Consider the following 25,562-nt stretch of genomic DNA (forward strand, 5'->3'; position numbering starts at 1 on the left):
TCCTAGCCTTTACGATCAATATTCCAATCTTGCTATAGTTTTTAGTACTCTTGTTTAAAGTTTTGCAATTGCTATCTTTACTAGTATAGTTCATTACTCTTATTTCTACTGTGTTAATCCCATTTTAATTTCATTTTAATATTGTTTAGTACAATTATCTTTTCTATTCAGTTGTGGTAACATAGAGAAAGAACACCCATCCAATCCTTGTGGGAACGAAACTCACTCATCACTTTACTACTTGATTCAACGTGTGTACTTGCACAATTTGTACATCATATTCACACACGATAACTGGTTCTGTGATTTTATTAGGTGATGATTCCAGAACAGGTAACTCTTCGGTGAATTAGGTGTGTGAATATGATGTACAAATCACAAATGTAGGTGAATATGATGTAGGTGTAACACCCTGAGTTTTGGGCCTTGAAGAAATAGGTTTTGAACAAGGGAATAATTAGGAGACTGTATATAAATATTTAGTTGTGCAAGGAAGTGACACAAATACTTGTCTGCTTCAGTGGTTAATTGATTTGGGTGTGTTTTGGAGTGTTTGAGAAGCCTGAGTTCAAGCCTTGGCTTATGCAAAATTTTTATTTTAAGGGAATAAAATCCTTGGATCTAGATAGTAGGTTCTTAAATTATTGTGGTTAAAATATGATACAAAGGAGTTGTTGGTCTAGTGGTAAGGGGCGTGTGGAGTGTATATGGTGTCTAAGGTTCGAGTGGTGGCGCATCAAAAAGGGAGTATTTATTTTGCTGCCTAATTCGTGTGGGTGGTAGAGTTGGATTGAAATACTGCTAAATGGAGTTTGAACTGATCATAGAGAGAATTGAGGAGGGATATTTGGAGAGATTTGAGGAGAGAATATTGGGATTTGGGGAGGTTGTTGTTGTGGAGAGATATATATCATCTCATTCGTTCCTTGTTCTCGATGGGAGATCGGCAAGGTTTTCAAGGTTTTCGTCGCTTTCTCCAACCTACATTGCTTCCATTCTTAATTTGTGGTGGTCGAGGTTGATTGGCACATTGCATGGGAACCAAGGGTGCGATGATTATTGATTTTTGGAATAAGAATGTTCGGAACAAAGGGAATCTGGAAATCGCAACAGGTGTGTAACCACCCCACTGTAACTGTAGAACGACAAAAGTCGAAAAGTTGAAAATACGGCGTTTGAGACTATACAGGTATGCGATCGCTCTTATGGTAAGCCAAACCCGCGAACAATGGGTGATCGACTATAGAGGCCTCCATGAGCACTTTCATAGGCTTAGGTCGTAATGGGCTATGTTGGGTCGAAATGGGCCGTGTGGGCTCAATAGGCTCGTGGGCCCCACACAGATAAAATCCACGAATTATGGGAAATACTGGATTGGGCGATATAGATCCCATAGCCGTGGCGAATTTTGGGCTGAACGGGCCACACAAGCGTGTGGGCCCACTTGGGCCGAGTAATGGGCCTTGGGCCCATTTACACTGTTATGACCAATTAGGTTACCTAAGTCGCTCGAGGTGACTGTGGACCTTTTAGAAGGTCGATATCTGCACCGAGACCCCAAAATAGGTAAAATAACTGAAATACTCTCATAGGATAAAATGACCGAAATACCCCCATAGGATAAAATGACTGAAATACCCCCATAAGGTAAAATGATCGAAATACCCCCATAGGGTAAAATGACTGTTATACCCCTAGGAGATGAAATGACTGTTATGGTATTATGTTATGTATGACTGATTCGGTCTATGATATGTATGACTATGATTGAGTATGACATTTTGCATACACGTATGAGATTATGTCACGACATATTGCATGGGGATGGGTTGCTATATTTGGAGGAAGTGTACCGTACTGATAAGGTTGCACGGGTCGCCCAAGACAACTGTTGCCTTACTGATGGCTATATGCCGTTTATTTTACTGGAAGCTTTGCTGCAAGACTGTTTAGTGCCGCAACCAATGCTAATCTTGGTGTGTCTGGCTGGGTGGGTTTATTTTATCCCCACATGGTGTGTTTGGCGAGATGGAGTGGTGTGTAGAGGTTGGATTGGGTAGGGTTTCTAACTACATATCTGCACTGATTAATGATTTTGTGTTATTACTGCATCGATTAATGATACTACATACTGTTCACTACATGACTGATATCTGTTACAGTTATGGGCCAAGGCCTCACTGATTCTATTACTGAAATTGGGCTAAGGCCCACATCGTTATTATATTGGGCTAAGGCACACACTGTACTATTACTGAATATGGCTCAAGCACAGACTGTTACTGCATGTTGTATACTGATCGACTGATGGGGGATTACACACTGAGTTTTCATAAACTTACCCTTTCCATTTAACTGATGGGGGATTACACACTGACTCGGAGGTGGCCACACAGCTGCAGCTGTTCTACACTTGCTTTTATTTAAATTTAATGTTTATGTTGGGTTTTGTTTTTGTAATAAGGCTTTAAGTTTGTTTAATTTTTTTTAATTGGCTTTTGCTTACTTATTTTAAATTGCCAGTTTAGGAGAAGACAAATTTTCAAAATAATTACTGTTTTCAAATACATGAGATTTAAACAATAGAGTTTCAACAGCTTTCGCGATTTTAGATTAATCTATTATAACAATAGCAGATAACAAGGAAAATATTTTGATTAGTTGATTCATTAAATAATAACAAAGGGGTTTTTAAACTTAGAAACGAAATTTTTACCAACAAGTCCAATTTTCAAAGGACACTTCAATGTGACACGTCAGATTCGACCATAACGTTTAGGCTGGATTTGGGGTGTTACATTAGGGGTCTAGTCTGTGCAATTTTTTATAAGTGTCTTGGTTGAATACTCTAATTGAGTATGAGTCAAATACTTATTTCAGTTTCGGTGTTAGTTTGCTAATCAGGTTAACTACGAATGTTGTGTATAAGAACTTGGATTACTGTTATTGGGTTGACATCCCAAAGGTTGTTAGGTGTGTGTTCTATCCCGTAATTTCTAAAAAAGAACATGAAAATTTAGGAATTCTGTGAGAAATTGAAATGAGGTAGACGGTGCCACGAGTTTGTGAGAAACCATATGTTTAGTTGTGTGACCCACACAGTTCAGTTGAGGTAGACCGTGTAGGGTGTGGGCCACATAGGTATGTGGGCCCATTTTGACTGGTTAGTTGGGGCCATGTTTAGGCCGAGTGTACAATTCTGGACCTCTAATTTGTAATATTCTGAATGCATGCTAGATCATTATATCTATAAACCTGTATGTATGTGTATCAGTACAAATATGTTTTTGATCAGTAAAGCTTTGAGTAAGATACAATACTATGCTTATGTTCTTTTATCTGTTATGTATGAGTATATCTAGCATGATCACTTAGTTTGATTTTGCATATGCACTGGGACGGGGTATGATTATGTGATGGAGAAAGTATGATTCTGGCAGATTATCTGCAATATATAATTTTGATTATATTCCTGTAATATAATTCTGACAGCACTGTTGCTTATTATCTAAGTGGCATACGACCACATTACTGCGTGATGGATGGATGGATTCTTATAGCCCTATTTGGTGTGATTGGTTGGACGAAGTTGGTGTGTAGCGGATGGGGGTAGGACTTTTTATATGACTCTACTATGCGAACCATGTTATAATTTATGATTTGTCTATTTTGTTATGTGCATATGTGCATGGTTTTATTATATTATATTGTTTATTTGATATATCACTAAGCCCTATAGCTCACTTCAGTCGCTTAACATTTCAAGTAACCCACGGACTTAGGATTGGACAGCGTTCGGGAGCTCGAACTGAACATTCTCTCTTTTATTGGTTATATTTTATTTTAATTAAGCTTTTTGGACTTTTATTCAAGACGGTTTATCAGTTTTGGATACTTTTAACATTTTTGGTTTTTGCTTGGTTTATTTGGTTTTATAAAGCAAAACAATATACTGAATGATTATCATAAAGTTAAACTTGAATATCCAATTTTAAAATAAACAAGTCAAGGATTTTTCCGCTGCAAGATTTTAATCATAAAAACTAGTTTTCTGCAAGTAATAAATAAATTCAATACCATAACTCTTTTTAAAAACTTGATACTATATCAAAACGTTTTGGAAAACACACATTTAACAACTGTCACGTTTTCTAAATAATAAAACAAATACACGTATTTGCAAAATTTATCGAAACAAGACTAGGTTGGGTTTAGAAAGCAAATGTTCAAAGTTTTGGGATGTTTCTTTTATTGGAAGCAAAGCCAAGTTCAAAATGCAAGATGTAGTATTTGGGTTAAAATTTTATGAAAATTGCTTAAAAAATTTTTAATTTGATTCTTTTGATATCTGAGTTAATAAAAAGAGAATTCGATACTCCGAAATTGATCGAAGTAAGCAAATTTTTACTTTAGTCATTAGTTACTTTTACTTTAGTAAAACTGTTAGACTTTAGAGACTGTAGAAAAAAAAACTTCTACTATACGATAAATACTTCTACTAAACGTTAGACATAGGATTTAAAAATAAGCTAGGCTAATATTTAGACTTCTGAACTTTAAATAAAAAATGAGTACTTGTGGTACATGTGGTTGTGGTAAGCGAGGGCGTGGTGGACGCCATCGAGTCACTTGAGTTGAATCCTCTTCTTTGGGCAGCATGCCCAATTTGGAAACTAGTGAGCTAGCTAGGATACCTACCGTTGAGGCTAGTAATTAGGGCATAAGGAATTATGCAGTGTCTCAGGCTATGCTTAAGGTTTTGCATAGGGTTGTTTAGGCCCAAACTGGATCTATTGGTCAAGGTTTTGTGACTGAGTGACTCTGATCTAATGGTGCTAAAGTATTTCAAGGTGTCGATGGGATCACCCCAACAGTCGCCCCGTATTGGATAAATGCCAATGAGAGGATTATGAACAATTTAGATTGCACCCCAAAGTAAAAGTTGAAAGGTGTGGTATCTTTGCTTCGAGATGAGGCATACTAGTTGTGGCAGTTTGTGATGCAGGGCACACAGGCTGAACGTGTGACCTGGGAGTTTTCTTAGAGTGCTTTAAAAAAGAAATATGTGGGGGCAGGATATATTGAGGCTCATAAGCTTGAGTTTATCGGGATTAAGCAGGTTGAAAAGACAATGGCCGAGTATGAGGTCGAGTTCCCGAGGTTGAGTAGGTATACTCGGAGTTTGGTGTTGATAACTCTTGAAAAGAGTTATATTTCATCCTTGATAACTTTAGGACTTGGACTGTGTTGGAATTAGGTGCTTTTAATCGCTTGCGGTGAAGTTTTTTGTTTGTTGGTGTGGTAGAAACATGTTTTGGAATGAGGAAATAAAGGAGTGCAGTTTTGTCAGGGCAAAGTGCAGACAATTTGCCAACACAAATGCATGGCAATGTTTGGAAGACAAAGTCAACATTTATAGCGCAACAGTCCCAGCTCAAATTCAAACTTGTACCAGATAAATTCCCTAAAAAATGAGAAGATAATCACGAGCTGTTAGCCAACCCTAGCCTAATCTATCTATAAAAGTTAATGAAGAGGACCTCACAAATGGTGAACAAAAAAAGTGGGAAAGATCTTTAGGCGTGAAGAAGGATTCGGCTGCACAAAAGAAAGGAAGTCGAAGGCAGTCCTTCTTAGCCATCATAGGACGCTACGTTACCGAAGTGTGGATTGGGCAAGCAAAAGCTGTTTCCTGAAGTTCTTCCATTATTTCCATTAGTGTTTCTTCAAAAGACTGAATTTAAGTAGTTGAACACAATGTCAGATAATATTTTGGTTTGGAATTTTATTTCCTAGCCTATAAGCTAAATCTCATATGGTTGGGATTACTTTCGATGAGACCTTAAACTACTTTTATGGATGTAGTATATCTCTAATTATTTTACTATTTCATTTTATTGTTCTTATTTCTTAATTAAAATGCAAACGATCTCTAGACATAGAAGATTGTTCGCATACTTATAATCGATTCTAATTCCGAAAGGGTTAGATTGGTTTGATTAATATTAAACGAAATAATCAAGTATTCGATAGACACTTGTAATCAACTTTAGACATAGAGTCACGATCATAAAAAAAGGAACCCATGCAAGATATCTAAAAATCCTATAGACGCGGGCAAGGTAACTTAAGGTTTTGCTTTCACGAGAGGCAGTCCATTTTAGAACTCTTTTGTGCAGTAGAGTAGATATGATTTTGCCAAGGCATTCTTGACAGCAAGGGTCAATTCTAGGTAATCCCAACCTTCTAAATCAACATCACTCTATCCTTATTCTTTGTCGTACTAACTTTGCCACAACATATTTAGTTTTTTTATTTCTTTGTTTACATTCTACTCGGATAATCACTCTCATTATTCCATTACATTTCTGCTCTCACTTTTGCCATAGCATTTCCAATTATTCATCAATTCCATCTACCACATACAGGATCATTCCTTTGAATTATAACTGTATACTTACCTTAGTTTACCATAGCATTTTATCCGTCAGTCTTTTCATAATGTTAACCATATTACAATAACTTAACCAATTTTGTGCCTCAATTTGATCCTCATGGGACCAATACTCACTCATCACTTTATTACTTGAACCGATGTGTATACTTGCATGAAATTGCACATCATTTTACATGCGACAGGTTTCCACAGATAATGACAAGAGTGTTTGATTTAAGGATGAATTTTGTTACGATTTAAAAGTCCTGGTAGCTCCACGGCAAAAGTGGTTCTTCGAAACTTTAGTGGAGAAGACTAAGGTAGTGGAAAAGATTAAGCTCGTAGAACGCGAGAGGAGGGAGAAAGATAAGAATTTAAATAAGAGTAAGAGAGACTCATGTCCTTCTAGTACAGCTTCGTGGCCTAAGAAAAAAGTAGATATACCTCAATAGGTTGAGGCAACTGTGGGTGTTGATCGAGCTCCGATCTGTGCATACTATAATAGGCTCCATCCGGGCTAGTGTTGGAGAAGGATAGGGGCATGTTTCAGATTTAAGTCTATGGAACATCGGATTAGTGAGTGTCCGCGTCGAGCTGAGAAGATGCAAGCTTCGATTCAAGATTGGGTTCAGCCTTATAGGGTAGTTCAGTAGCCTCCGAGTTACCGTGGTCAGTTTAGGGGTGGTAATGTTGGTGGTCGTAGACAGAGGGCACTCGGACAAGGAGCAAATTAGACTGAGGCTAGGCAACCTGCACCGATTTATGCGATGAGACGTTGCGATGACAAAGATGTTGTCGATGTTATAGCAGGTAGTTTTACTATTCATTCTCGATAGTATTTTGCTTTAATTGATATCGGTTCCACGCATTCATACATTACTAGTTGTGTTTTTGGTAAGTTGGGGATTTCTATTGAGGATATTGTTATTGACCTCTCTATGGTTAGTCTATTGAGGCAGTCGGTGCAGGTTAATAAGGTCTTTAGGAGGTGTTCGCCTAAGATTCTGGGGTTTGTACTTCTAGCTGATTTGAGGGAGTTACCATTTGAGGACTTTAATCTAATTTTAGGCATGGATTGACTTGTGGAGCATTATATTAATCTAAATTATGCTTCATAGAGGGTAACTCTTAAAATTATGGATGATGAGGAGATTGTGATGGTTGGTGAGTGTCGAGATTATCTATCTAATGTAATCTTCGCTATGGTAGTAAAAAAATTGGTTAAAAAAGGTGTGAAGCATATTTGGCCTATGTGCAGGATACAAATGTTGTTGGTTTCGCCGTGGAGAGTATTTGAATGGTTAAGGATTTTTTGAATGTCTTTCTTGAGGAACTACCTCGGTTACCACCAGACTGAGAGGTGGAGTTTGGGATTGAATTTTTGTGAGGGACTGCTCCGGTGTCTATTGCTCCTTATTGTATCACATCAAATGAGCTGAAGGAATTGAAAGTCAACTTCAGGAACTGCTAGATAGAGGGTTCATAAGACCTAGTGTCTACCTTATGGGGCACCAATGTTGTTTGTCATGAATAAGGATGGTACTATTAGAATGTGTGTGGATTATCAACAACTGAATAAGTTTCGGTAAAAAATAAGTATCCATTGTCAAGAATTGACGACTTGTTCGATAAGTTTCGAGGGTTGTTAGTGTTCTCTAAGATCGATTTGAGATCTGGGTACCATCAGTTGAGGGTAAAAGAAGTCGATATGCCTAAGACCGCCTTTAGGACTCATTACAATCATTACCAGTTCCTAGTTATGCCTTCTGGCCTCACTAATGCTCCTTTCACATTTATGGATCTTATGAATAGGTTTTCCAACCATATCTGGATCAGTTCATCATGATATTTATCAACGATATTTTGGTGTATTCTAAGTCCGAGGTTGATCATGATAAGCATCTTTGGGTGGTTTGGAAAATTCTCCATGAGAAGGAATTGTATGCTAAGCTAAGCAAGTGTGATTTTAGGCTAAAGGAGGTTATGCTTTTGGGACATGTGGTATCTAACGAAAGTATCCGAGTGGACCAGAAAAAGATAGACACTATTTTGGAGTGGAAACAACCTAAAAATGTTTCTGAGATTAAGAGTTTTCTTAGTCTGATGAGGTATTATGAAATATTGGTGGAAAGGTTTTCATTTATTGTTGCGCTTTTGACTAAGTTATTGCGTAACAATGCTACTTTCAAGTGGATTGATAAGCAACAGACAAGCTTCAAAAAGCTTAAGTCGGTATTAACTCAAGCATCGGTTCTGATACAGCCTAAGTCTGAAAAAAAGTATGTTATGTACAATGATACGTCGCATACCGGTTTGGGTTATGTTTTAATGCAAGAAGGTAGGGTTATGGCCTATACTTCTAAACAACTCAAGCCTCATAAGAGTAACTATCTAATGCATGACCTAAAGCTAGCGGTGGTTGTCTTTCCTCTAAAAATCTAGAGGCAATATTTGTATGGTGAGAACTAATTATATACATAGATCACAACAGCCTTAAGTATCTCTTGACCTAGAAGGAGTCAGATTTAATATAAAAGAGGTGGATTGAGCTACTTAAGGATTACAACTGTACTATAGAGTATTATCCTGGTAAGGCAAATGTGGTGGCTGATGCTCTTATTTGGAGGTCGATGACTGAGCTTAGAACGATGTTTGCTTGCCTTAGTTTGTTTGAAAATGGAGGGTTGTTGGCTGAGTTGCAAGTTAAGCCAACTTGGTTTAATAAAATTAACGATAAGCAACTTCTGGATGAGTCACTAGTTCTTCTAGTTCAGCAATTCGAGGAGGGCAAGACTTTGAATTTTGGGTTTTACAGTGATGGTATTCTGTGTTTCCAAGGTCGAGTTTGTATGCCAAATGGTAGAGAACTGAGACTATCCATTTTGCGGGAAGCGCATAGTTGTCCTTATGCTATGCACCTTAGAGGAAATAAAATGTACCGTGATCTTCGGGAGTTGTATTGGCAGCCCCGTTTGAACTAAAAGGTGACTAATTTCGTGGCTCGATGTCTGACGTGTCATTAGGTTAAGGCTAAGCGCCAACTTCCTTCTAGTTTGTTACAGCCCGTTGAGATTCCAAATGGAAATGGGAGTAGATACGTATGGATTTTGTTAATGGGTTGCCTTTGACATAGACTAAGAAAGATTCTATTTGGGTCATTATAGATCAGTTGACCAAGCCTGCTCATTTTCTTTTGGTTCAAACTAATTAATCTTTGTAGAGGTTAGCTAAGTTGTACATTTTCGAGATCACAAGATTCTATGGGGCTCCTGTGTCGATTATCTCGAATCGAGAACCTCGTTTAACATCTCAGGTTGGAAGAAATTACTTAAGGCTCTCGGAACTCAGTTAGACTTCAGTACAATATTCTATCCCAAGACTGATGGATAGCTCGAAAGGGTAATTCAGGTACTAGAGGATATGCTACGGAGTTGTGTTATTGATTTCTGTAGTAGTTGGGAGGAGTTCCTACCTCTAACTGAATTCACTTATAATAATAGTTTTTGGTCAAGGACTCAGATGGCACCTTACGAAGCTCTGTATAGTCGTAAGTGCCGTACTCTACTGTGTTGGACTGAGTTAGGCGAAAGAAAGATTATGGGTTCGGCTCTGGTTATCGACAAAGAGGATAAGGTTAGATTGATTTGGGATCGGCTTAAGATGGCTTTTAACAGACAAAAATCTTATGCGGATGTTAAGAGAAAGGATATTTAGTTTGATATAGGGGATCAGTTTTTTCTTAAGGATATCGACTTTGGCCGTAAGGGCAAGTTGAGCCGTAGGTTAATTGGACCATATTAGATTTTGAGGTGAATAGGGTCGATTGCTTATTAGTTGAAGCTACCTCCAAAGTTAGATCGTATCTATGATGTCTTTTATGTCTCTATGTTGAGACGTTATTGGTCTGACCAATCTCATGTGGTTACAGTTGAGTAGATCGAGTTAAGGCTGGACTTATCTACTGTGGAGGAGATGGTTCAAATTTTTGGTCGAGAGGTAAAGGTTCTGTGGAGAAAAATTATTCTTTTAGTTAAAGTTTTGTGGTGTGATCATGGTTCAAAGGAAGCCACTAAGGAATTAGAAGATTCGATTCATCAGCAGTATCTCCATCTCTTTGGAACAGGTAAATTTCGAAGACAAAATTTCTTTAAGGAGGAGAGAGTTGTAACACTCCAAAATTCTTTAAATTTCTGGGTAATAATCATGTTAGGAAAATTAACCTAGTTCAATGGCTAGATGTTCTGGATGAGTGCTTGAAGTTTTGAGTTCAATCTCCTTTCTTTGAATTTTTATTGATTTTATCTTTACACTTGACTGGTCACATGTAGGTTATCTTATTTTTTTAGCTTGTTGACAAGAATAAGTTTGTTGGTTCAGTGGTAAGGCTTTAGCTTAACATTAGGTCTCAAGTTCGAATCTTGTTTTTCCCAAAAAAGAATTAATTTTTGTTTTTTCCCTGTTGTGTCACCCATACTTTTAGGAATTGAGTCAAACTCAAATTCTTACCAACCTGATTGGATAACAGCAAATCTGGTAAGTTGGGATTTGATTAGATCTATTTTTTAAAGTTATCATAAATTATCTCCACTTTTCTCTCTCCCACTCTCTCCATTCTCTCCTCTTCCGTTTCTTTTTGTTCTTATTTGTTTTTCGGTTACAGCTAAAGAAAATTCTTTCAGCCATTTTGCTACCATCCTTTGCTCTTTCTTTTGACACGTTCTTTTTTCTTTCTTGATCATTCTTTTCGTTGATAGCCTTGCTTATTCTTGTTGTTTCCTAATCTCATACTTTTATCTTGTTATCATTCTATTCGGTGTTTTTCATGAGTATTGTGTGTGATCGAGTTGTGGAGTTAGAGTAATTTATTCTCGGTAAGTTTGGTTTGTTCATCTTTTAACAATGTTATTGTACTTTTCAAGTTCTCACGGAGGTAAGAGGACTTTTTGGTTGATTAGTGGGTAGCGATTCAGACTGGTTCTGTGATTTTATTAGGAGGCAACTATGAAACGAGTAACCCTTCGACGAATTAGGTGTTGTAGGAATCACTCTTTTTTCTAGGTAACTGTTCTAAATACCTTACTTAGGGGCTCGTTTATACGATTTTTGGTTAGGGTCAAATTCCATAATGTATTTGGCTGAATACCATAATTGAGTATGAGTCGAATACTTGTTTTGATTTCGATGTTAGTTTGTTAATCGAGTTAGGTACATGTGTCATGTATAGGAACTTGGATTACTGTCGTTGTGCCGACATTCCAAAGGCAGTAAGGTGTGTGTTCTATCCCGTAACTTTTGAAAAAGAACACAAAAATCTGGGAATTCTGTGTAAAACTGAAATGATGTAGACGATGCCACACGGCTGTGTGTCGGGCTGGGTGAGGTACACGAGCATGTGAGCCCCATGGTTTAGTTGAGATAGGACATGTGGGCCACACAATTTGGCCTGGTGGGTCGTGTGGACCACACGGGAATGTGGGCCCATTTTGAGTGGTCAGTTTGGCTATGTTTGGGCTTAGTGTAAAATTCTAGACTCTAGTTTGTAATATTCTAAATACATGCTAGATCATGATATCTATAAACCTGTGTGTGTATCAGTATAAATATGTTTCTGACCAGTAAATCTTTTAGTAAGATAAAATACTATTCTTCTGTTCTATTATTTGTTATGTATGAGTTATGTGGCATGATCACTTGCTATGATTTTTCATATCCATTGGGGTGGGGTATGATTATGTGACGGAGGAAGTCTGATTCTAGCAGATTATCTGCACTAAATAATTTTGGCGGTATTCTTGCAATATAATTATGCCAGCACAGCTACATATTATCTGAGTGGCATATGACCACATTATGGTGTGATTGGTTGGATGGAGTTAGTGCGTAGCGAATGGGAGTAGTACTTTCTGTATGGCACTGTTATGCTAAGCTTGTTATAGTTTATGATTTGTCTATTTTGTTATGTGCATTGTAATGCCCTGATTTATTTAACTTTGTTTTTTTTGAAATCTGTCATAACTATGTATCTACTTCAATGGTTAAGTGATAAGGGTGTGTGTTTGAGGTCTTAGGTTCAAGTCCTACTTTTGGAAAATTTTGTTCTTTTTTTATGCTAGCCTTATCCTTGGTGGTTTGGGTTACATTCTATTGCTAGTGAAATCATATTAGAATGAGCCTGCTGGTTTGAGTGGTAAGGTGTTAGCTTTACTTGAGGTTCCGTGTTCGAATCCTTGTGTGAGTGTGGATGATAATTTTTGCGTCGATTGCCTGATAGAGGTAGTTGGATATGGATTGAGGTGTCAGATTTGGTGGGATTGTGCTATTAGTGGGGGAGTTAATAGGGGATTTTAGTTTTTTTTTCAAATTTTAATTAATTAAATTTGTTTAATCTTAATTTTGTTTCCCAAAATGTCCCCTCTTGATTTCACGTTAGTTTTCTGTTCCTTTTTCCCTTTTCTGCAAAATTTCCTTTCTTTTTCTTCTTCCTCTCCTCTTGTGTTTCAAACCAAAAATCAGGGGTTACCCTTTTGTCGTTTGGCATCATCTTTTGTGCAAATCTCTATTTCGTTCATTTCAGTAAGTTTGGGTAGGCGTGGTTTTACTGTTTTTAGTTAGTGTTTAATGGGGATTCTCGTTAAATCTCGACAATTCTTGTTTTGGGGAAAGGCAATATGCAATTGGTGCTTCTCTAGCAAATTGAGTGCAGGGTGTTTCTGGTTCGTTGACGGTAAGTGTGCGAATGCATTTGACACTATTGTAAGATTATGTTTGGGAATGGTTTTGTGTGTAAGTTTCGTCAATTTTACTGAAATTGGGGCATTCAAATGTTGTTTTTAGGTTTCGATGGTCTCGGGATTGCTTTTGCATTAGAATCGAACAAGGTTGTCGATGCCACACAGGTGTATGTCTGGCCGTGTGGTCGGCCGTATGCGACACACGGCCGTGTGGGTCACACGACCTTGGCCGATTTGAGCGTGTAGGCCACACGGGCATTTGGACGGTTTCCCATGCCGTATGGGCCACACGGGTAGGGCCAAATTGGGCGTGTGGCCCACACGAGGGCCCAAAATACAAAATTTTTCTCTTAGGTCGTACACGTCGCTTCGATCAACTGTGAGCTTTCTCTAGGGTCATTAAGGACAAAACAAACCCTAATGCATGAAATCTGTTATTTTGATAGACTGGTTTGAGTATTATGAAAATATAGTATATATGATTTGATTGTTCTGTATAAACATAGGTAATACTTGTATCTGAGCATACAAGACACGTTAATTTTGATATACCTATTAATCTGTTATCTGTATATGTGTATGGGGTGGGATATGTATGTGGAGGAAGTGTTCTATGAAGCGATATTTCACCAACTTACTAACAGCATGGCTGCAATTGATTCTATTAAGTGTCGTACGGACATTATGTTGTGTGTAGAGATGGGTGGGTGTTTTATACCCCACGTGGTGTTAGGATGGTCAGAGTGGTGTGTAGAGGATGGGGGTATGGCTTTGCATATCTGCATGATTTTTGTTATAATCCAATTTTGTTATGGACTTATGTCCGAATCTGTTCTACTATATGAGAAATTTGAGATCATGTGCATGTATGTTTCCGTTGAGTTACACACGGAGTTTTTGAAAACTCACATTTATTTGTCTGTTCTATTTAGGTAATCCTCAGGCTTAGACGGGTCGGTGCGACGGAGGTTTAGAGGTTTCCACATGCCCTTAAACTTTGATTACTTAAGACGTTTATTTAAATTCTGGTTTTTTTTAGAGTTTTATAACTATGGGACTCTCCAGACTTTTGGTCTTCTTATAGTTTTTATTATTAGTTTTGGTTTTGATTAAGTTTTTTGTGACGCACAACAAATGATTTTACAGAAATAATGATTTCACTCAAATAAACATTTTGAAAATACAAACTCGGTTTCCAAAATATAACGACTTCTAAAATTTTCACTGCAAAGTATGTTTTTTTCTAAAAGAGCAACTATCGATGGTTTCGTTAATGAATATAATAATATGTTTTATAGAGTGTGCATTTTCTTTTAGTAATAAACTAAACAAAGTTTTCAATACAATAAGGTTGAATTTTAAATTTTCCTTTGTAACATTTCCAGATTCGATCATAACGTATAGATCGGGTTTGGGGTGTTACATGCATGGTTCTGTTATATGATATTGTTTATTTGATATCTAATTGTGGGCCAGGGAACACACTAAACTTTGTAGCTCACTCTGGTTGCTTAACATTTTAGGTAACCCTCGGACTTAGGATTGAGCAGTGTTTGGGAGCTCGAACTGAACATTCTCTCTTAAATTGGTTAAAATTTATTTTAATTAAGCTTTTGGACTTTTATTCTGGACTGTTTATTGGTTTTGGATACTTTTAATAGTTTGGATTTTTCTTTGGTTTATAATGCCCCAAACCCAACCCGATTCAATGGGTTTGGATCTTAGGTGTTACAACACAAGTTTAATCAATAACAAAAATAGTTTTAAATCTCATTTCGTGAAACATGTTATTGTAAGTACAGGAGTACTTAGTGAGCTTATTATAGCGATACCTTGATGGATTCTTAGCAATATTGTATGAACTACAGGGTTCCGATTATTCTACATAATTTATTCCTGTAGATACCACCATAGAATACCATTCTCTTAAACTCCAACTATCTTGCTTTTTTCATACTCCATCTTTCTTATCAATTTAACTAATATCAATACCTTATCTTAGCTTTACTTATTATAGAACTAAAAGAATTTACTCATATCTTACAATAATGACAGACATTCAGATTCAACTTTTACCAGAAATTCCTGACAGCTCATGCCACAAAGGCCTAACAGAGCACGCCATAGAAGTATTCATATAGAATCTTGTGTTTAATGTCCTGGCGGGCTTCACAAAACACATCGGAGGCAAGCCAATGATATACCTTACACTCTATAAGTCCTTATTACAGAATACGCCACAAAATAAATCCATACAATGTACGCCACAAAAGCCATATATACAGAGTATCCACCAAGGCTATATATAGAGAGGATGCCACAAAGGCTGACAGGATGCCACCTAGGCATCCCAAAACTGTCTTGTGTGTGATATGGATTTGCCTAAACTCACATTAAGTGAGGTTTGCCCATTATCACCTTGGGATACACAGAGAACCCCATTATCACCCCGGGACACACAGAGAACCCCATTAGATATAATGCCATTCAACAAATCTTTTTTTGAATATGTTATGGTCATGGACTTTTTCCTTCATAGTTCGTGTTTACAGTCCCAACGAACTTTCTTATATATCACCACGGTGACTCAACTCACTTTACAACCTGTACAAACCAAACACATCCTGGACACAAGATTTTATAAGTTCATAACCCTCTTCATACATTCCACATAACTTATTTTCAAGCAGACTAACTTTATTCGTATAGTTGTCTAAGTATCATATTCATACTATATTATTCATGATTTCCAGTTTCCAATTTGGTCATTTTTATATATATATTTCATTAATAACAGTATACATGCAAAATTCAGAGTAGAGACTTACCTGATTCTTACTTGTTGCAGTTCAAAACTCTAGATCCATATATCCATCTCGAACCAGTAGCAACCACTGCTTAGAAACATGATTTCACTATTACTACTCTTGTATATACAAATTACTTATCATTTCAATCGCTAAAAATCCCATGTGGAAACCTTATACTTACGCTCTTACTGTTCAATTACCACATACAAATTTACTCACTCAGAACTTAACATGCAGAGTTGAAATACTTGCCCTGATGCAAAATAACCCCTGTCCATAAAAAAACCATAACTTCTAGATCATCAATGAAAGATGCATTTAGACTTGAGGAAGGTATCAGTAAATACCACTTAAGGTAGAGGAAGAAGAAAAAAGAACGCTTTAAGAACTTATCTCTCACATACAAATATGACTCTACTTAGTGGAATTTAACAAGTGTCATACGTATCAAAACTTGCCTACTTATTGTCTAACAGTTTCCAAGAAAAAAATATAAATAAACACATTCCAACCATAATTATCAAGCTAGGCTAACTAGTTGATTTCTAACCAAATTACTCAGAATTTAACTAACACAATATTTCATACAAACTAGGCGTACTATACCTTTGGCAAATACTCATTCCATACTTACCCTTTTATCAGTTAACACGAACTTCTCTTTAATATAGCATAATATCATGAAGTCAAATCCATACTAACTCAATTGGTGGTTACTATACACCTACACCTATACGCCAAAATGATCATTTGGGCGGATAACACCACGCCAGACAGACTATTTACTACTTTACGCCCAAAACTTTAGAACTGCTAGAAGTGGGTGTTACATGGTTTATTTGGTTTTATTAAGCAAAATAGTATACAGAATGATTTTCATAAAGTAAAACTTGAATATCTAATTTTAAAATTAAACAAGTTAAGGATTTTTCCGCTGCAAAATTTTAATCGTGAAAAAGAGTTTCTAGAAGTAATAAATAAAGTCAATAGCATGACTCTTTTAATAAACTTGTAACATATCCAAACATTTTGGAAAACACACACTTAACAACTATTACGTTTTCTAAATAACAAAACAAAGTCATGTTTTTACAAAATTTACTGAAACGAGACTAGTTTGTATTTAGAAATCAAATGTTCAAAGTTTTGGGATGTTAATGTAACCTCCAAGATCTGGTCATAACGTCTAGGTTAGGGTTGGGGTGTCAGATAACATGTCAGTAAGTAAAAACTGAGCATCAGTTCCCTTCTAGGTTATTGCAACCAATCAAAATACCGCAATGGAAGTGGGAGTGAATAACAATGGATTTTATTAGTGGGTTACCCTTAGCGACGATCAAAGGGCCCATTAGATATATTTTGACAGTTTAAGTACCCAATTGTGTAACACCCCAAAACATATAGGGTTAGAAATTTAATTAATCACCAAGAAATGGCTTAATCTTGATGGTTATGTAGCTAAAGTAATCCCTAAGAGATCCTAAGTTCAAGCCTCACTCTTCCCATTTTCTTCTATTTTTATCAGCAACTAAGGAATAAACTCAATCTAGTATAAATATTAAATGTGGTAGAAATATGCCAAGTATGGGCAAGAACCCAATGGTTAAACACTTTCTTTATCCCTTGCATCCCTAGTTCAAGTCATGCCACTCTCCCTTCCCATTTCTTTTATGGACGACAAGAAGGGCAATTTTCCTAATCAGCCCTTTAAATTTTGAAAACTCTAACTATTTAATCTTTTTTTCCAAATCAAAATAGAACTATAGCTTCTCTTTTCCAATTGAACAAGGATTTCATTTTCTTTTTCCCTATTTATTCCCCTATTCTTTTCATCTTCCTTTTTTCAATTATTTTCTTTACATTGCTAGAAACTTTTTTTTATAACCGATCTTCTAATCAATTTAGTGTAATTTCGTCGAATCCCGTCTTAAATGTTTCCAAAAATCGGTAAAAATATCTCAATTTTGACATTTAGATCTCAAAATACCCATAGGTTTCTGTTCTTATTAATTTCAAGATTGATTAAATGATCCTTTTACAAATATTACCGATTTCTTCTAGAAATCTAGATTTTTCCTTGAAGATCGTTATTAATCCTTGCATATTTTTTGATTGAAAGACTCATTGTAGGTATATCAAATCAAACATGGACATGAGGATCCTCATTCAAAACCTTGAAAGTCAGGTGTGTATTATTTTACGAGAAAATTGAGGCAAAACTAAGCCTAAGTTAGACCACACGGGAGTATAGGCCGCTCATGTGGATCACTTGACCATGTCCCCCCTAAAACCTTAGGTTTTTACTTCTCAGATGGCCTGTCACATGGTCTTGTCACTTTTGTAGTTTGTAGTTTCGAATGCCACACGGACACAGTCTCTTACACAGCCTAGCCACACGGCTATGTGCCACCTACACATGGTCCAGTCACATGGTCGTGTGTCCCTTATAACTTAGAATTTATAGTTTTGACCCAAAATTTTATGTTTTGATCAGATTAGTCCCTGAATAGGTTTCGAACTACTTTTAGTGAATTAAATTATGCAATTAGGACCCTAATGATAAGAAACATGCTAGAACTTAGGATTAAACGATTTACTGCAGTATTTATTTATATTTATGAATATTTACATGAGACATGAATAAGTTATGTTGCTATTGAATCTATACTTGCAAATGTATGTATGAGATACATTTTGATACTGTTAACTTGAATACTTGATAAAAACATGACTTGACTATTGATTTGTCATGTGTTAGTACATTAAATACTATCATATTTTTTATGTATTCAATATGTCATAATGCATTGAATGGGTTGGGACGATATGTATGGAGGAAGATCAAGCAGTCTATCTATAAATTGTTGTGAACCCACAGCCAAAGGCAAATTCTATCTGCGGGTACTGTTGTGTATCTACAACCAAAGGTCGATTCCAATGGTGGGTTTATACTGTAAAATCTATAGCCAAAAAGCAGATTTCATCTATAGGACTTCTGCTGTGAACCCACAGCCAAAGGCAGATTCCAACCGCGGTGACTTGTTGTGTGTCCATAGCCAAAACGGAAGTTATTATCTACAAACTAGTAGTAGTTTATCCAAATCCCGGTGTGTTGGAGAAGGGAATTCTAGGAAACTCTCATTATGGTATGTAGCGGTGGGGTAGGATTTATTTTGTTTAAACCTAAAATTGTATGGCATCATTCAAATCATGTGCATACAAATCTAAAAATTATGTTATAATAGATAAGCATGAATATATATGTATATATGTGCATGGATATGATTATTGTAGGAAAATCTAAGAATTTGGTTAATTTTAAAGACCATTATTATGAGTTCTAACATATTAATGATGGTTGCACTTGGAAATTCGATACTATGAACTGAACTATTATCGATGTTTATTTTATGCAATGTTAATTAATGTGTCTTATTAATTTTCGCATTGATTTTATTGTAAATGGACTCACATTAAGCATCAAAGCTCACCATCCATTAATTTTTATCCTTACAGATAACAGGTTAGGACACGGGCATGGCATCCGAAGGGTCTCGGTACAATCCATTCTATTTTCAATTTATTAGGGCTTAATCTTTTGATATATTTTATTATTCGAGGACCATAATCTTTTATTTGAATTGTGGCATGGGATTTAAAACTTAGGTTTGTCTTTATTCTACATGACATTTTATTTGAACTCTTAAGATATTATGTTTTGATTAGTAATTAGTATGCATGAATCCCAGTTTTATTAAATACGTAAGTAAATGTCATCTTTGTCACTGCTAGATGTTAATTAAAACATTCAGGAATAGTAAATCGACATTTAAACCAAGTTCTTTTACTAAATTAAATAATTTTTTAAAATAATTATTTTCTAAAAATCTGATAACTATGGTAGGCCATCTCGGTGGCTGATGTAATCTTTCGAATTTGGGTCTAATGTCTAGGCCGAGCTGGGGAGATTACAAATTGAGTGCAAAAAAAACAATGGTTTAATTGCTTTTTCTTAAAAGTTTGAGGGTTTTTTACACCCTTAAGCCAAAAATAAAAAACCGAACTAAATTATCATAGACAATTTAAAAAATTCAAAAAGTCTAACTGAATCGAACTCACTCTTATGACCAACACCACCCAACCACCCAAAAGGAGGCGAGGAATGATGTGTAGAGAGCAGGAGCTAAGTTAGATTTGTTGATAAGATAGGGTCGAGATATTTATAAAAAATACATGTTTAAAGTAGGTTCGGCCCGTATGGGTCGAGCTACTTTCAACAAGGTATTTTCAAATTTGGGATAGTCTTGATGACTGAAATTTAGAAAAAGCAAAATAAGTTAAATGCTCAATTTGTATTAGATATTATAATTATTTAAGTTTACTTTTTTACCTAATTAATATTTAAATACTATTTATACTTAGATATTGTAATTATTGAACTTTATTTTTACAAATTAATATTTAGATACTATTTGTATTAGTTTACCAAATTAAACTAAATATGTCACTAAATTTATCATAAAATCTATAAAATCTATAAAAAAGTCAATTTTAAAAAATTTGAAAAACTTTGAAGAGCTAAGCATAAATTTATCATTTTTACACACTCATTTTAAGATCAAAATAAAATTTCTAAAACCTAAAGAACTTAAATAAAATTTTAAAAATTTAGGGAGTTAAGACCTACTAGCCTTTTAAATTTGCTCCAGGTCGACATTTGCTCCGTCATGAATAATTTCTTTTAGTTGGCCATAGTTTCTTCTGATTTAAGTTTTATCATTTATGTTTGGGATAAATCTCCAAATTACATGAACTTTAATTTGGTGCAATTATACATGTGAACTCTAATTATGGTTCAAATGTATACTTAAAATTTTAATTTTGATTTAATCATACATATTTAAGGAAATAAATACATCAATTTATTTTATATTGAATAAATATAATTATTTATGTATGCAATATAAAAACATAAAATGATGTTATATCAATAATTGTGTTAATAATTTACAAGAATTGGATCAAATCAAAATTTCATGTATAAAATTGCACATAAAATACACAAAATCAAAGTTCATATATACAATTACACATTAAACCATGGTTCATGTATAATTTTGGTATTTATCCCTTTATTTTTTTAAATAAAATTGTCACATCCTGAATTTCTAATTGATAAAATTGTAAAATTATAGTAAGAATGAGTAATTTATGTAATGATTAAGAAGTAGTGTAAGTACCAAACCGAGTTCAATTCCCCTTGCTCGTAAATTTTTATTCTTTTAAGCATATGGTGTCCACCCTAACAAGTTGTTAGATTTTAGTCTGACTCAAACACAGAAAAATTTGATTAACTTGAATATTCAAAGATTTTATCTAAATGCTATTTTTTTTAAAAAAAATTAAAGTAATTTTATGTTGATTTTTTTTTTTTTTTCTCTTTTCTCTCTTCTCTCTTCTTTTCCCCTATTGCCCTCCCCCTCCCCCTCTCTAGCTCTTTTCTCTTCTTCGTTTTTTCCCCTTCCATTTTTCCATTCTCCTCTTTTTTCCCATCATTGTCATAGTCTCCTTGGCCATTTGGTTGACAATTTTTTTCCACCATTGTTATCGCACCTTGCTGTCCACTTTTGATCATCATTGTTTTTGTCATTGTTTCCCTTCTTTTTCCTCCTCTACCGTCGCTGTGGTGAGCAACCACCGTTCTTGTTGTGCTGCCCATTGTTCCTTCTTCTTTGCCTTCCCCTTGTCACATTTTATTTTTGTCTAAATTACCTTATAAGCCCTAGGCCAAATCTCTTTTTGTCACTCGTTGGTGAGTACTTATATTTTCTATGTAAAATGTTACCACAGATCCATAACGGGAAGTGTAAGTAACATTTTTGGGTAATCAGATCTAAGTTATTTTCTTCTTTTTCTTATTCTGTGATAGTCGGGTCTCACCAATTTAATTTTTTCATGTTTGATTGGTTCAAGATAAAAAAATCCAAACCCCTCAGATCAACAATAGCTTTGGTGAACTGTTCGCAACTATAAGCCAAATAGAGTAAGTGTTAAGTTACAACTTCATATCTGAAATTTTGGTTAAAATTGATGCTTTGGTCGAACCCTATATGGATGTTAAGGGGCTAATTTTTAATGATTAAACCTTGTTGGGTACAGATCAGAGTTGGAGCTAATTAGATCTCAAGCGTAAGAGTTACGGAAAAGCGACAGAGTTCGGTTTAACCTTTGGGTCTAACCTTTAGGTGTTTAATTGACCATATTTAATAATGTTATGTGCGTGATAAACCAAAATACATGTTGATTTGTGCATGGCCGAACAATCATGAGTGGATTAAAAGGGTTAGTTAAGGTGAGTACTAAAAATGAGTAGTGGTTGAATCCTTAAGGGCCTTAATTGAGATTAAAAGATTGTGTGGGTGCCGACTGTAATTACTGTTAATGTATTTTCTGATTTGTATGACATGATATTGTTAATGAATGCATGATTAAGCATGTCATTAAGATTTTCAAACCTGAAGCATGATAAGCATGCCACCGAAATTGTTAAATCGAAAGCATGATGAGCATTCATACTGTTAATGAATGCATGATTAAGCATGTCATTAAGATTTTCAAACCTGAAGCATGATAAGCATGCCACCGAAATTGTTAAATCGAAAGCATGATGAGCATGCCATTGATATTTTACTATTATCCAATAGCATGATATGCTACACCATTGATATGTTATATTTCATTGAATGTTTTTGGGTATTGATTGAGTAACGGAGGAGTTCCATGGAGTACTGACGAATCCGCAACATTGGTTAGTCAATATACTGCACCCTCGAGTATTGTGGAGTATTGGCAACTTATCGTATATTACTGGCAATTTTATCTGCATATTGATACTGGTGGTTTAACCATACCAAGCTTCGGCTCTTATTGCTTTGGTGTTCGGATGACGGGTTCTGGAAAATTCATGGTGTGTAGCAGAAAGATGGGTAGGATTATTGCACTAAATCATTAAGCATGCAGTATACTTGAGTTTGATATGTCGTGATAAAATTGTATGAACTATTATAATGATTGTATGCCTCTTGACTGATTGACTGCTTATATTGCTTAGACTCACAGTGAGCTTTTTAAGCTCATCGCTAATTTACTCTTTACAGATAACCTTCAAGACTAGGGCCGGATTCGGTGTACAGAGATTTCATCTTGAAATTTTTCATAATAAAGTATTTTAAAATTTATTTTATTTATTTTGGTATTATTTTGGGATTGTAATTTTATTTAAGTATAGATTGTGGTATGAGTTATTTTTAATTGGGATTTTGCATGCATGAGATAATTTGATGGAAATTGAACAAATTTAATAATCGGCCTAATATAATTTAAAATATGGATTTTCAAAAAAAAAAGATCAAAAGCAACACTTCTTCCATTGGAAAATGATGAAAAGTAGTTTTCAAAAAGATTAATGACAAAATCTAGTGAGGGTTTTTATTTTCAAATAACGCGTCTTTAGAGTGAAATTGAATTTAATTTACAAATAATGTAATAACCAGATGTTTTTAACAAAGCTTATGCAACCATGCTAAATTTTTCCGAAAATTAAATGAAAGTAGCGAATTTAACCAAACGTTTTTACTTGAACATTTCAATGGCTAATGTAACCTTAGAAATTCGATCATAAAGTTTATGCGGGATTTGGGAGATTAAAATAACTTTTATGATATTTTAACTTTAGTTAAAAAACAATATCACAATTCGCACCATTGGAAAATTGGATAAGAACTATGCTAGAAATGTTCCAGAAGATTTAAAATGGTAATATTTATTGTTTGAATAAATTTGAAAATGACACTTGGCATAAGGAAGAAGGGGATGTATTCACCATTAATGAGATTTTTACTTTTTCTGAATACATTTATTAATGAGATTAAGTATGGGAATAAATGAATTAATGAATTAAGTTGAGGGCAACAACGGCATATTAATTACGAATCTCATCCGAAATTTAAAAACATAACTTGTCTGTCACTCAATGCTTTCATATTATCATTTTTACACATATAATTAAGCTTATCACCTGATTTTGGGGTTTTCCCCAATTTGATAGCGCTCTCGTTTAAAGCATCAAATGAGGCACCTCAATTAAATTAGTTTTTAAAAATCCCTGAAAATGTTCAAAAAGAATATTTCCAAGTAAAGTTTTCGAAGAATTTCCTTTTCTTTTTTTCTTTTTCCACTCTATTTTTATGATGAAAATGGATGTCACTTTTTTTTCTTAAAATTGTTTGACAAATATAGTTCTAGGCTATGTTCATGGAATCCACTAAAATTGGTCAAAAAATAAAATTACAAACTAAGAGGAAAAAAACAAATTGAAAGCATTCACAATGAAAACGATGGAATTGGGTTATTTTAATTTTTTTAAAACAAAATCTTTTTTTTCATTAATTTGTAGAATATCATATGATTTCTTATAAGTGTTAATTAAAATTACCGACCAAATCACTTTAGTCAAGCACAAATGAAAACTTTATACACAACTTTAATAGTACCAATTTGTATAAAATATAACGTGAATTAGATTGAATTATACAATTAACCATATATGTGAAGACTACCATATTACTAATTTAATTTTTAATAAAATGTGAAAAATTACTTTTGTCTACCTTTTTTAAACAGTTAGTATGTTAGTATAATTTTTTCCAATTGGTTGAATTCTAGCTCAATTGATATTGGTACTATTGTTAGTACAGACAATATGGGTTCAAGCGCGCTAAAATGCGTTTATTCTTCTATTTTAAGATTGAGAAAGAATCATGAATAGTTTTAGGTATTTTATCAAAAAAATATTATATATCTATCCAATATAGTGCGTGATTATTGAGCTAGCCACTTGTTAGTACTAAAACATTTTCTTTATTTTTTAATATAAAAGCATGAGTCTGAAATTGTTTTTAATTTGATAAAAATATTCTTTATTGTTAATTATATTACTAAATTGACATTAAAATAATATTTTATTGGACAAAGCTTAAACAATAAACACGATTAGTGCGACTTGAACCCAAGTCACACCTAAGGCAGTGAACACTCTTGACATCAGGTCATCACATGGGGTTCTTTATTAATATTATTATGTGATAATTAAAAAAGTAATATTAATTAATATAATAGTATATTAATGTGAAATTAATTAAGTTGGCAATATCTTTTAAAAGTTATACTTAAAAAAATATAATATATTATTAATTTATAAATTTATAAATTTATAAAAATCATTGGATAAATTAAAAATAATAAAAATCCAAATTTTTTATCAAATAAATATAATATATATAAATATTATTTTATTTTAAATATATAATAATTAATAATGTTAAAATATTTTTATAATTAATAAAATTGTGAGATTAACATTATATAAAAAAAGGATGATATCAATATATTGGTAATCTAATCTACAATGTACAAATTTAATAATCAATATTTATTTATTAATAAAGTTTTCATTATCAATGTAATAGTTATTATCAGTTAATTAAACTTTGGATCCATATTATACTTATTGTTTTAGATTAATTC

At 34.4% G+C, this 25,562-nt stretch overlaps 1 long non-coding RNA gene across 2 annotated transcripts; it reads left to right on the forward strand.

Moving 5' to 3' along the window:
• Nucleotides 1–21,337: 21,337 nt before the first annotated feature.
• On the forward strand, nucleotides 21,338–23,224 carry LOC128035941 (uncharacterized). Of its 2 annotated transcripts, XR_008192614.1 has the most exons (3): nucleotides 21,429–21,843; nucleotides 21,951–22,020; nucleotides 22,137–23,224. It is a non-coding gene; the product is annotated as an uncharacterized LOC128035941 (long non-coding RNA). The 2 variants fall into 2 exon arrangements; XR_008192615.1 differs by having other exon boundaries at nucleotides 21,338–22,020.
• Nucleotides 23,225–25,562: the final 2,338 nt, after the last annotated feature.

Source organism: Gossypium raimondii, chromosome 13 (assembly GCF_025698545.1).
Source record: "Gossypium raimondii isolate GPD5lz chromosome 13, ASM2569854v1, whole genome shotgun sequence".
In the NCBI taxonomy this organism is placed as follows: domain Eukaryota; kingdom Viridiplantae; phylum Streptophyta; class Magnoliopsida; order Malvales; family Malvaceae; genus Gossypium; species Gossypium raimondii.